The sequence below is a fragment of the Protopterus annectens genome, chromosome 1.part1, assembly GCF_019279795.1.
Source record: "Protopterus annectens isolate FY-2018-M chromosome 1.part1, PAN1.0, whole genome shotgun sequence".
Taxonomy (NCBI): Eukaryota; Metazoa; Chordata; order Ceratodontiformes; family Protopteridae; genus Protopterus; species Protopterus annectens.
This window is the reverse complement of record NC_056726.1, coordinates 303,509,800-303,521,467: the sequence shown is the minus strand read 5'-3', so window position 1 is coordinate 303,521,467 and position 11,668 is coordinate 303,509,800.

Genomic DNA, 11,668 nt, shown 5'->3' with positions numbered 1-11,668 from the left:
AAAATGTGTCCCACTTTAATTGGTACATAGGGAAGCAATGCAAGCTACTAAAGAACATTCTTCATATGAAATAATAGATGGCTGATCAGCAAGAGAGATGCTGCACATACCTCTCAACTGTCCAGATTTTCCCAGAATGTCCAGATTTTTGCCTTAGATTTTTTGTCTATTAATCATAAAAGAGAAGCACAAAAAATGTTCCAAAATCACAAACTAAGAAATACTTGCTGCTGGAAGTCAAACAGTCCAAAACCAAGCTGTAAAAACTTCAAGTGTTGCTCAAGAAATGCAATAACACATACTCAGACCCAAATGACATAGCCAATCTACTAGCAGACAAACGTATCTCAAATGTCACCCCCTCTCCTTTCCACTGTTCTCAGATCTCATTATCTGGATATACCCCTAACAATCAGATCCCCCATGTTCTCAGGGCATTATCTAAGGCCAAGAACACTACATCTGTGGACGTTCAGGTGGCACAGAGGGATAAAGCCTTGCTATGGCCCAAGCAAACTGGGTTTTAGTAGTGATTCAGGTGACTGATGAAGTGGCAGGGAGGGATGGGTGTGCTCATCCTGGGTGGGAGGGCACTCATCGATCATGCTGCTAAACGGAACAGTAGTCCAAAGAGGGAAATTGCCTTTGGATAAAGTTGATGAGTGTGGGGATGGGAGTGGGGAGGGGGAATGGGAAGGGCATAAAAGAGAAAAAAAATGGATGGTAGCTCATTTGTTCAAACTCCAGAATGCCTTTAGAATCCAAGATCAGTCCCAGCAATGCCAGAGTAAGTACAGGGACAAGCATAAGAGAGTGGCTGGATGTGGGGCACTGGTGGGCCACATCAGTAGGATGAGGTCTGAGGGGACCAAAAAAAAAAACAGAACACTAAATTTGTGGGGCAGATAACATGCCAGGCTGCCTACTCATCAGCTTGAAACATGACTTGTCTGATCCCCTACATAAGCTATACTATATCAGCCTCAGGACAGGCTTTGTGCCAAATGAATGGATAACAGCAATTGTTATTCTCTTGCGCAAAGGTGGGACTTCAGTGGACCTGGGTAACTATAGACCCATAAGCCTGACCAGTCTCATCTGTAAGACTATGGGAAAGATCATTAAGGAATTAATAAATAAGGATATAGGTAGCCTACAGAATCTTGACCAAACCCAGTTCAGATTCTTCAGGGGCATGTCATGTATACTTAACCTGGTCATTGTCTTCAAAAAAGTTACAGAAGCGCTGAATGAGGACAAAACATTGCACATCACATATCCATACCTCGAAAAGACATCCGACACCACCCCATATTCAGGTACCGCATAAACACTCTCCCAGCTAAATGTCAATGCCTATTTAACTCATCGGATAGCAAATTGGCTCACAAATAGAACCAAGAATGGGTGGCTATACCTCTTCCAAAAGACCACTAGCGGTGTACCCTGGAATCCAGTACTTGGGACACTCCTCTTTGACATTTACTTCTCAGAGGTCAAAGCTACTGTTAAGATTTTGTGGATGATCAACTTTTCAAATGACTTCAAACCCAATGCCATCATAAACTCCTCAGAGGATACCAAGATCCTCCAAGAGGACCTGTCAAAAACAAATAGGAGGTGTCAAAGACATGGACTAAAACTAAATGCCAAAAAGTGTATAATTGTAACCTTTGGCAAGCATGACTATCCTTGTGGCTATCGTATTGAGAAACACACTGCTGTAAACTGATTCCATAGTTAGGGATATGAACTGTCCTTTGATCATCACATATCCACTGTTGCAAGAAATTCCCTTTTCACTGCACAGCTCATAACTAAAGGTACTGAATCCAGATCCAGAGATGTAATTGCACCGCGGTACGTGGTATTTATTAGGTTAATCACTGAGTATAATGCCCCTTTTGGTATGTTCCTGTCTAAACATTCATCACAACTGGAATGACGTCAATGCTTTCTCACTAAAACAAATCAAGGGCTAAATCATAAAAACTATGCAGGACATGTCAAAGCCTTGCTCTTCTTCTCACTGACCTTGGCTTTGCACATAGAGCTGCAACAGACCTAGTTCTGTCAGACCTATTACATGTTCACAAGTCCAATGGTATCTTAAACACCCTCTAAAGGGACATCAATCTGTTTTCAAAATAAATAGAACATGTTGGACAGATAGGTTTGTATCAAAGAGGATACCACTTCTGCGGAGCTGTCTTCCAATCCACTTAAGGCAGGATATTTCTCTTAATGTATTCAAACGTAGTTTTGATGAATATATAGGTAACCACAAATTTATCCCCAGTTTTGCAACCCTGTCTCTCATGGATAGGGGAAACATGTAAATCCCAACATACCCCTGTTCAGCCTATTTCTGGATTATTTGTATGCAAAATATGAGGGCTACAAATTGCCATGGAAATGAAAAGCTAGGCATCGTAAGATCCTCACAGATTAATAGCCTAGTAAGTAACTTTGAACCAATAAGCAAGTAACTAAACAGATAAATATTAGCATTTTAGGATCTCTGGAATGATGTTTCCATTGAGTTATGAAAGGCAAACAGTCACTAATTAAACAAAAATAATTAAAGTTAGTTGGTTGATATTGCAGCTCCTTCCAAAAGCAGCAAGCTAAGAGAAGCTTGTGTAATACAAATTGAGTTGTAGATTCCACAAAAGAAGATACATCTATAATTAAGCTAACTGCAAATAACAGGTATGCAAAGGAGCATTAGATTATTATTAGGGGAAGTCAAATAATTTTATTTTAATGTTTTATTTCTGCAGCTTTAAGATGTCAAGTGAGTTGGAACACTTAGTACACTGGGTATGGTTTAATTTTTTAAAATTGTTTCCTCTTTGGCAGCAGTAATATTTTATGAATGAATAGACTGTGTTCAATTTCTGTAAATAATATTCTATTTATTTGTTTTATCTTTTATTTGGCAACTTGGTTGGTCAGCTGGTCCAACAAAATTTTCAGCCTTGATCCTTGACAGAGACAAAAGATAATGTAAGCACAACAGAAAACAGACAGAACTTGAAATAACCCAAGAGATAATGTGCAGCATGGTAGAAGTTCAAAGGTGAGGAAAGGCAAAACAGTGTATCTGATCAAAATAATGGCACATATATATATATATATATATATATATATATATAGATATATAGATATATATATATATATATACACACACATACACATAGAAAGGGTTACAAAATTTCATTTGCTAATTAGTGTAACAAACGGTGTGTAAGTAAAAGAATAATGGAATCCAGGAATAAAGACATCTGCACACATCTGGCAAAAATGTAAAAATGCCATGTGACAAAAAGAGAAGAAAGCAAAAACATCAGAAATAATGATCAGAAGAAAAACAGGCTGATGGAGGGAAGGTCAGTCAGGGTCTTTATGTTTGCAACCCCAGTAGATGAGACAGTAAGGCATTCTTTATGCTTGGTCAAGGGTTTTAATGCTTCTGATCTCAACAGAGACAGAGATGGCTGATCCACTTTTTCTAAAGGCACACTCCCCAGTCATAAACCAAAGATGTGTCTTTTGAGCACAAGGACCCCATGCTCTTTAAATCTAAATGAAGGGGACCCTGATTATGTGAGAGCAGACTGCGACAGTCGAGCATGAGTGTCGAAAAAGTTAGGAGAGGGACACAAAATATAGAAAGAGAGAGAGAGAGATGGTGGCAGTTGTCACAACACCCTGACCCCATATGGAAAATGTGAATATGGGAATTATGATGATTATGATTGAAGGAGTCAGAGGGGCACTGTTGTTCTCTCTTTTTTGTATCATTTATTCATTGGAAAAGCGGGCAGATGCAAAACAAACTTTTCAGGAAGGATTCAGGCCAAAAGTAATAAAACAAATCCGAGTCAGAAATTATTTGAAAACGTAATTTTAATAACGCACTTCAAATGATTTCCAGAAATTAATAATACACTAATCAGAATTATGCAGAAATAAGAGTTAGATTCTAGCTTATTATGACACTGTGACAGGTCTGAACATTTACCAAGTACAGAGTAACAATGATAGTTTGGGATGACACAAAATTGTCTGTATGGTATGTATAAAAATCTCATTTGACAAACAAGTAGGATTTAATAATCACAAAAAATAATAAAGGAAAAAGTTCCTTGAAGATGGCTGGAAGCATTTAGTAACTTATGTATGTGAAATTTGAGCTGAGACAAATAAATCATAGCAGAAAGTAAATGAAAAGGGACAAAACATGACAATGTGATTAGGCAAGCCAGTTAAATAGGTAAAAGAGTTTTATTTTGAATGTGAGAAAACGATGGCACAGGATTTAAACACACAGTCAGTGCAGATGAGACACTGTACAAAAAGAATATGCAAAATAATTATTTACTAACCAGTGTGTAAGCTGAAAGGTAAAATGAATAACAACTGCAGAGTAGCTGATTAAGAGTAGAGAAAGAATACAATGAACAAGATAAACAAACAGCATAAGTACAAATAAGGTGGGTATAATATAAGCAGTCATTCACACTGAGATTACATGAGAGATGCTAATGGTAACTAGGGCTTTTAGTAACAGAACAGATCTTGGGGTAAGTGATACACCAGTTTAAACTGAGGACTGCCAGTTAATGTGATGTCACTACAGAGTATGAATATGACTGTTAACTCAAATGGCAACATGGAAATCTAGAATCTTATAGTGACTGAGGGGAGTAGTGCTACAAGCAAATGCAAACATGAGTTGTTTGTTAGGATGTCTGAGAGTTTCTATGACTTGCAAGGTTTTGTTAGTGCCTTTTTATCAGAAAAAGTTATGTAACTTTTACTAAAAAAAAGTTTAAATTATGTATTTTCTTTTATGTGTACATGCTTATACAAAACTTTATAAAATGTTTAAACAAAAATATAAGAGATTTAAGCAGAAGTATGTAGGTTCTTTTGAGCCTGAAATTCATAGTTACACTAGTTGTGTTTAGCATTTGCTGACTGCTTATCAGTTTAATAACAGAACTTGGAACTTAGGCTTCAGTTCCATCACTGCCATTTATTCAGCATTTATACAAGCTTTGCATTTCTGTTGGTATGTGTAGATATGCTTTCCCTTCTAAAAACATATTATATATCTGATCCACCAGATAGTCCTTCAGACAGAACTACAGACATCTCTCCTAGCTCTCTATGGAAACCAGTCAGTAGCCAAATATGTGATATATACTCTGGTCATCTCCTAAGTGACATTTAAAGCTTTAACCTTCACACAGGGCTCCCACAGGTACAGGCTTCTTGTTCTACACTCTCAAAATTTGCTGGCAGTGTGCTTTCCTCAGATAATAGTTTTCCTTAAATCAAAAGAATACAAAAATCTATTTTTATAATGTAATTGTCAAAATGGGAAATATATAGTGTCTGTTAATATATTTATATATGACAAAGACAAGAGAGGAAAGATTCACTGTGGACAAATATAGATGAACATAAAAGCTGTCAAGGAGAAACAGAGACCTTTCTAAGCAAGATAATTATATTACTGCATGCACGTCAATGGAGCAGTGACGTTTCTGGTTTATTTCGTCCACTTTACCCATATTAATCTTTAATGTCATTAGAAGATAGCTTGCTTGGAAAGAGGTGACATAACTCTGTAAGATATATAATTGTAATTTGACATTGTCAATGACATTCCCAGAAATATGCTGTAACCATAGTGTTCATATTGCTTACCAAGTTAGGACAGTGTGAAGAGTCAAGCAGGAACATTTTACAACTGTCCTTGAGATGAGACAGTTAGATGTTCTTTTCCTCTGTACTGGCTAATGTCTATACTAATACATTATTTGATATGAGAATCATTCATTCAGCCACATTCAGAGGCTTGAACAAAGAAAGAACCCATGCACCGAGAAATGTACAATTTAAACTTATGCATTCGTGTAATGTTTAGTACCTGGAAATGTGCACTGGTATTATGAAAACCTTTTTAGGCATGATGTGGTCATGCTGAAAAAATATGAAGGAAACGTGCTGTAAGCAGTTAGCATTATGTAGAGCATGTCACAGCATTATGATTTAATTCAGCGCAGATGTTGACCATCAAATAGTACATTTATTGTATTTATTTATTTATTTTACATTTGTTGACCGGGCTAGTCCAGCTGGATATATGTCCATTTTCAGTGGAGGCCCGAGGAGAAAAGCTCCGCAAATTACAACAACATAAAAGGTCAAGACAAAGACAATGTGTGTGTGAAAACCTTCATCAATCACAGCTTAATTTGTTCATAATTTAAGCATTAACATCTCCTTTTTCCTATGGTCCACAGACATATACGAATGTAATCAATAGAGGGAAACCTCTGTGCTAAATATAATAGAACACAAAGTGTGTTCCATCCCTTTATTAATTATCCACAGAATACACCACAATAAGCATTTATCTAACAGCAGTAAGTGACACATTAGTGAAGCCATCTCAGAAAAAGAAAGAATCCAGTGAATTTGCAACACTTTCCTTACAGTTGACTTCTAATAACCAGATTGTATGATGGCAGAAATGGTTACAATTTGATCTGTTTTTTTCAGTATAGGACAGGTGTACTCCTAAGGAAGAGAGACTGATATATTATCTTGCTGTGAAAGTCATCTGTTCCAATTAGTGTCAACCAAGAAAAGTACAGTATTTGTAACCTAATTTTAGCCCTTCTCTGGATCATCTGAGTTTGATTATACCCTTCCTGCAGAAATCCAACTGAAACTGCTTATATGTGGCTTCTAAACAAGTGTGTGTGCATGGATATATATATATATATATATATATATATATATATATATAAAGTGTGTATTTGTGTGTATGGTGAAGGACAAGTAGACAAACAACTATAGGTCAGTGAGGAAATATAAAGAAGTGAGCCTTTTTTTAGGAAAAAGTACAGCCAACGACTCAGCAAGTGCATAACCTAAAATGGCATTTCAACCCACAAACTAAAGAAAAAAAATTCTGATTATTCCTTTCTTCTACTGTGCAGATGCTCATAAGCCTAGTATTTATTATACAGCAGGAACTTCTCATTGTAACATTTGTTAATGTCTGTTATGTACTTCACAGATAAAGATTCTAGTTGTCTGCTGATGTACTATGTTCTTCATCTGTAAATACGTTGTAAGTAATTGCTATGTCAAATTGTTAATCGCTATGTAATCCAATGTAACTACTGTCTGTTTATTTTACTGTGGAGCTTTTCTCCCCGGGCCTCCGCTGAAAATGGACCTACATCCAGTCGGACACTCCCGGTCAACAAATTTAAATAAATAAATAAATGAATAAATAAATAAACTTGATAATATTTTAATTTTCTGTTAAGGTTTCTTCACAAAAATGAAGTTATTTTATCCGTCCATTCCACTGAGTGCATTATTTCCACGGACTTAGAAAAACAATATGTTAAACTGAGGTTTACCACCAGTACCTTTTCATTTAGTTATCAGTGGACATTTTAAATTGCAACATTTAAATTTTGTTAGTTGTAGTATGTTCATAACCAGAATATAATGGTCCTCTTACTGATTTTCTAAGCATTAGTAGGCAATCTTACAAAATGAAAATAAAATTGCCCAATGCTGCCTAAAAATCAAATCATGAAAAGAACTTATTATTGCTATAGCAAAAATCAAAGGATATTGTTTAAACATAAGTCAATGTTGCTTCAAAATAAGTCTAGAATTAGTGTGTAACACCTCTAATTCAGTAATAAAAAGGACACTCATGGAAATAAAAGCAAAACAACTTGAAATTGTGATCAAATTTTGAAGAAGAAGAAGCCTTGGCTAAAAAATAAAATCATGTCAGAATGTAGCTTTTACTGGATCATTTCACAGCTGAACAAATGATAAAATAATTTATAGTGATATAGGGGCACTAGTAATCAAAAGAATAAGCTAGGCCAAGACAAATTGGGCATTGCCCAAGGCAAAAGCTGCTAAAGGTGCTTTCGGCATTGTAGAGGAAATGCTAATCAGTCCTAGAAAGTCTGAGATATAATCGCTTTTGTTGAGCGGCTAGGAGCAAGTACTGTCAGTAGTCACTTAAGCAACTGCAAGTGAGGCTGTAACTGCTGAAATTATTTGTTTACAGGATGCGTGTGTTGCTGGTATAGTGCTTTGTTTCAGGTGCTAAAAGATGTTTATAGGTTAATAGGTGATAATTAGCTGAAGGTCCCCAGCTTTTTTAAGCCTAGATATGTCTTCTCATTTGTAAATAATGGAATAAATTACCCAGAAGCATATGCTTGTATTTAGGTAGCCAAGCATTTACATGTTGCCTCTGTCCAATAGGGGTATAGGTACCAATCCTGGGGTAAATTTCCGATTCCCCATCCACTGGTCCAGTTTACTTTTGAATAAGGTGAGGGACAAACTCTATTTTACATAGATAAGAAGCCTATTCCAGAGCAGGGTCAGTCTGTGAGATACATACCTGCCCCTCCAATATGTTCTATTTATGTTGCAAATAGGATTTGGCCCCTTGCATCAGATATTTTTAATGCAAGTAGATTTGTGGACGTGCAACAGTTCCCCCAGTACTGGATCAGATGATGCCTTGTAAGCCAGACACAGAGTATCTCTCATTAGTTTGTAAGAGACTGAGTATGAAGATAAGGCTTTGAGGTGGTCCACATATTCAATGTGATTACACCTTGTATTCTTTTGTAAGGAACCCCATGGGCATTCCACTTGTTGCATATGATAGATAAGGTACATACTGAAGGGGGCACTGAAATCAATGACTGGCCTAATGTTGTTCCTTTGGCTTTTCCTGGTTAGGGATCACCACAGCAGAACTCCGGTCCGCTAATGATTGGCAGTAGATTTTCACGGTGCCGAGGTGCTAGCTCGATGCCCAACCTTCAATGAAGGCACGCCCATTCACACATGTCTTTCGAACACCACTCCACCATGGGGAGGACATGCAGACTCCACACAGAAGGTGCTCCAGCCGAGAATCAAATGGGAGAACCTCTTGCTGTGATGCTACTGCTGCACCACCGCGGCTCATAATGACTGTTCTAATGAAAGCTGAAAATAATGGGATAATGACATCTTTGAACTTGAATGTTATACCATTGCTAATGAGCTACACAATATAGAATGATTTCCTTATAAAAGAAAAGACATTATGAAGGCCAAGTCACTATACACATATGTTCCCAAGTCCCTAACCACTGGGTCTACTCCTAGAGGCATATAATCAACATGGCAATTTTCAGGGGTGGCTGACTTTCCAAAAAATACTATTATGTATTTTTTTGACATTCAGTTTTAGACTATGGCTCTGGCACCAATTATTAGTTTCTGGCATGTCCTCTTGGAGGATATTTGTGTCTTTGTGGGATTCTATAATTACACTGAGCTTACAGTCATCCACAAATGTGGTCATCCAGAGGCCTTTAACATTAGCTTTGACTTCTGAATAATAAATGGCAAACATGAATGGCACCAACACCCAGCACTGAGCTCTAAGGGACTCTTATGACTGTCCATTTTGCGGAGGTAGAGTCCTCTATTCTGACTTCTTGTGTCCTGCTTGTGAGCCAGTTGGCTATCCAGTAGGTGACATAGATGTTTACTTCGAGTAATATAATTTATCAACAATGCCCAAAAGAGGAATAGCTTTGAATGCCTTGACCAGGTGAAGATAGGCATGTGAACCATTTTGCCCTCACCCATAGCTTCGGTGACCTTCTCGTAGATGTCCACCAGGTTGAACAGGCATGACTGCCCTTGAGAAAACCAAACTGTGTTGAATCCAGTGTCTAAAAATTTTCCACATCTTTATTTTTAATATCTATAATAATTCTTACAGATCTGTAGTTACCCAGGACAACAGATGACATACCCTTGTGCAGAGGGATAACTGTTGCATTCCTCCATTCATAAGCAGAAAGACAGTTTGGTGACTAAGTTTGAACAATGATCGTAGAAGGACCAATAGGTCATATTTCATGCTATTAACGAAGCAACCTGAGATATCATCAGGGCCCACAGACAGAGTATTTTTGCCTTGGAGAGCACACCCAGGACCTTATTTATAGTGATAACTGGGGGAGTTATGGTTGAAGGCATACCTTGAGAGGTGTCGGGGAAACAGCAGGCAGAAACTGGAGCTAAATTTCTCAGCCAGTAGGTTTGCTATATCTTCCATCTCCATATAAGTGGTTCCATTTACAATTAATTCAGCACACTGTTGTGTATTACCTTTAAGGTTACAGACATAGCTGAAGAAGGCCATGTGGTTGTCCTTTACCTGCAAGGCTATCTTTACCTTAAATTCGGCTTTGGTGGACATGTTAAGACTCTTTAGTTGCTTATTTAGTTAGATGAGGGAGTTTTATGCCTTTGTAAGCATTGGATGTAGTTTTGACCATGACTTTCTTCTTTTTGTTATATAATTGTTGGTATTTGGATTCGACCAGGATGTTTGCTTCTTTGAGTTAGTCCTATCAGTATTTCAGTTAGATAGAGATGCATCAATGTAGCTGCTTACATGATGGTATAGAGTTTCAGTGAACAATTCTGCAAAGGAAGCAAAGATCATTTGGTTTGGGGGAATTTGAAATTTTGTCCGAGTATTACTCAGTAGTAGAAGGTTTGCTTTGGAATAGTTTCTAAATGTACAAGGGTTAAATGTGGTGACAGATTTTAGTTTGATTTCAAGGGGGGCAGCTTTATGTGACCTGACAAATGAGGACATTACACACAGCTAGGTGCAAACTTCCCCATGTTTGTGAGGATCAGGTCAAGAATGTTGGCTGAAGTGGCTTGCTGGTCCAGAACATCTGTGCTGACAGGAATCTCTGGGTCTACTTTCTGGAAGCTGTGCATATTTCCCTGTTTATAGTGAAGTAGTTGATATCAGCCAGGACGTTAGTGTTGGGTTCAATGTAGAGCAACTCCAGTAGATTTAGGTATGTGGTATGGGTACCCCAGGTCATAGAAGGGGGCCTATAACTTGCGATGACATTGCATGTGACTTTGCTTATGGTAGGTTGGTCATGGAATAGCTCAAGTGAGTCATACTGCTTGACCAGTCTAGAGTTGTGACTATTTTTGATGAATATTAAGACACATCCACCTTTTGTCCCTTACTGTGCAGTAGCTGATATACATGTGTGGAAGGCATCACAGACTGGAGTGCTCTCCATGGCTTTAACCATGTCTCTGTAATTACAGACATCTATATTTTCCAGGGTGAGGAGAGCTTGTACAGAGTGAAGCTTTTCGTTTAGACTCCTGGTGCTGAGCAGTGACACCTTCAGGATGTTCTGGGTTGATTGTACTATGCTAGAGGGTGTATCCAGTCAACCTGGCCTAAAAAAGCACTATGTTGGTGAACAAAGATTTAGCTAATATTCAAAAGCCTAATGGGGACAGATGTAGGCCATCCTTAGTGAAACAGTGTACTCTTTCAACCAAATCCTCCTAAGCTGACAAATATTTTGCCCTTTTCAAATAAAATCTAACCCAGTCTTTAATGTCAGTTATCTTCTACTTCCATTGTGGCATCATCCTCCAGGAAGGTATAATGCTTTCAGTGCCAGACTCATACCAGGCTGGGACACATAGTCTGACAGCTCCATCCAGTCTTTCTCTTCATATAGTCCCGGAAGGTACTTCT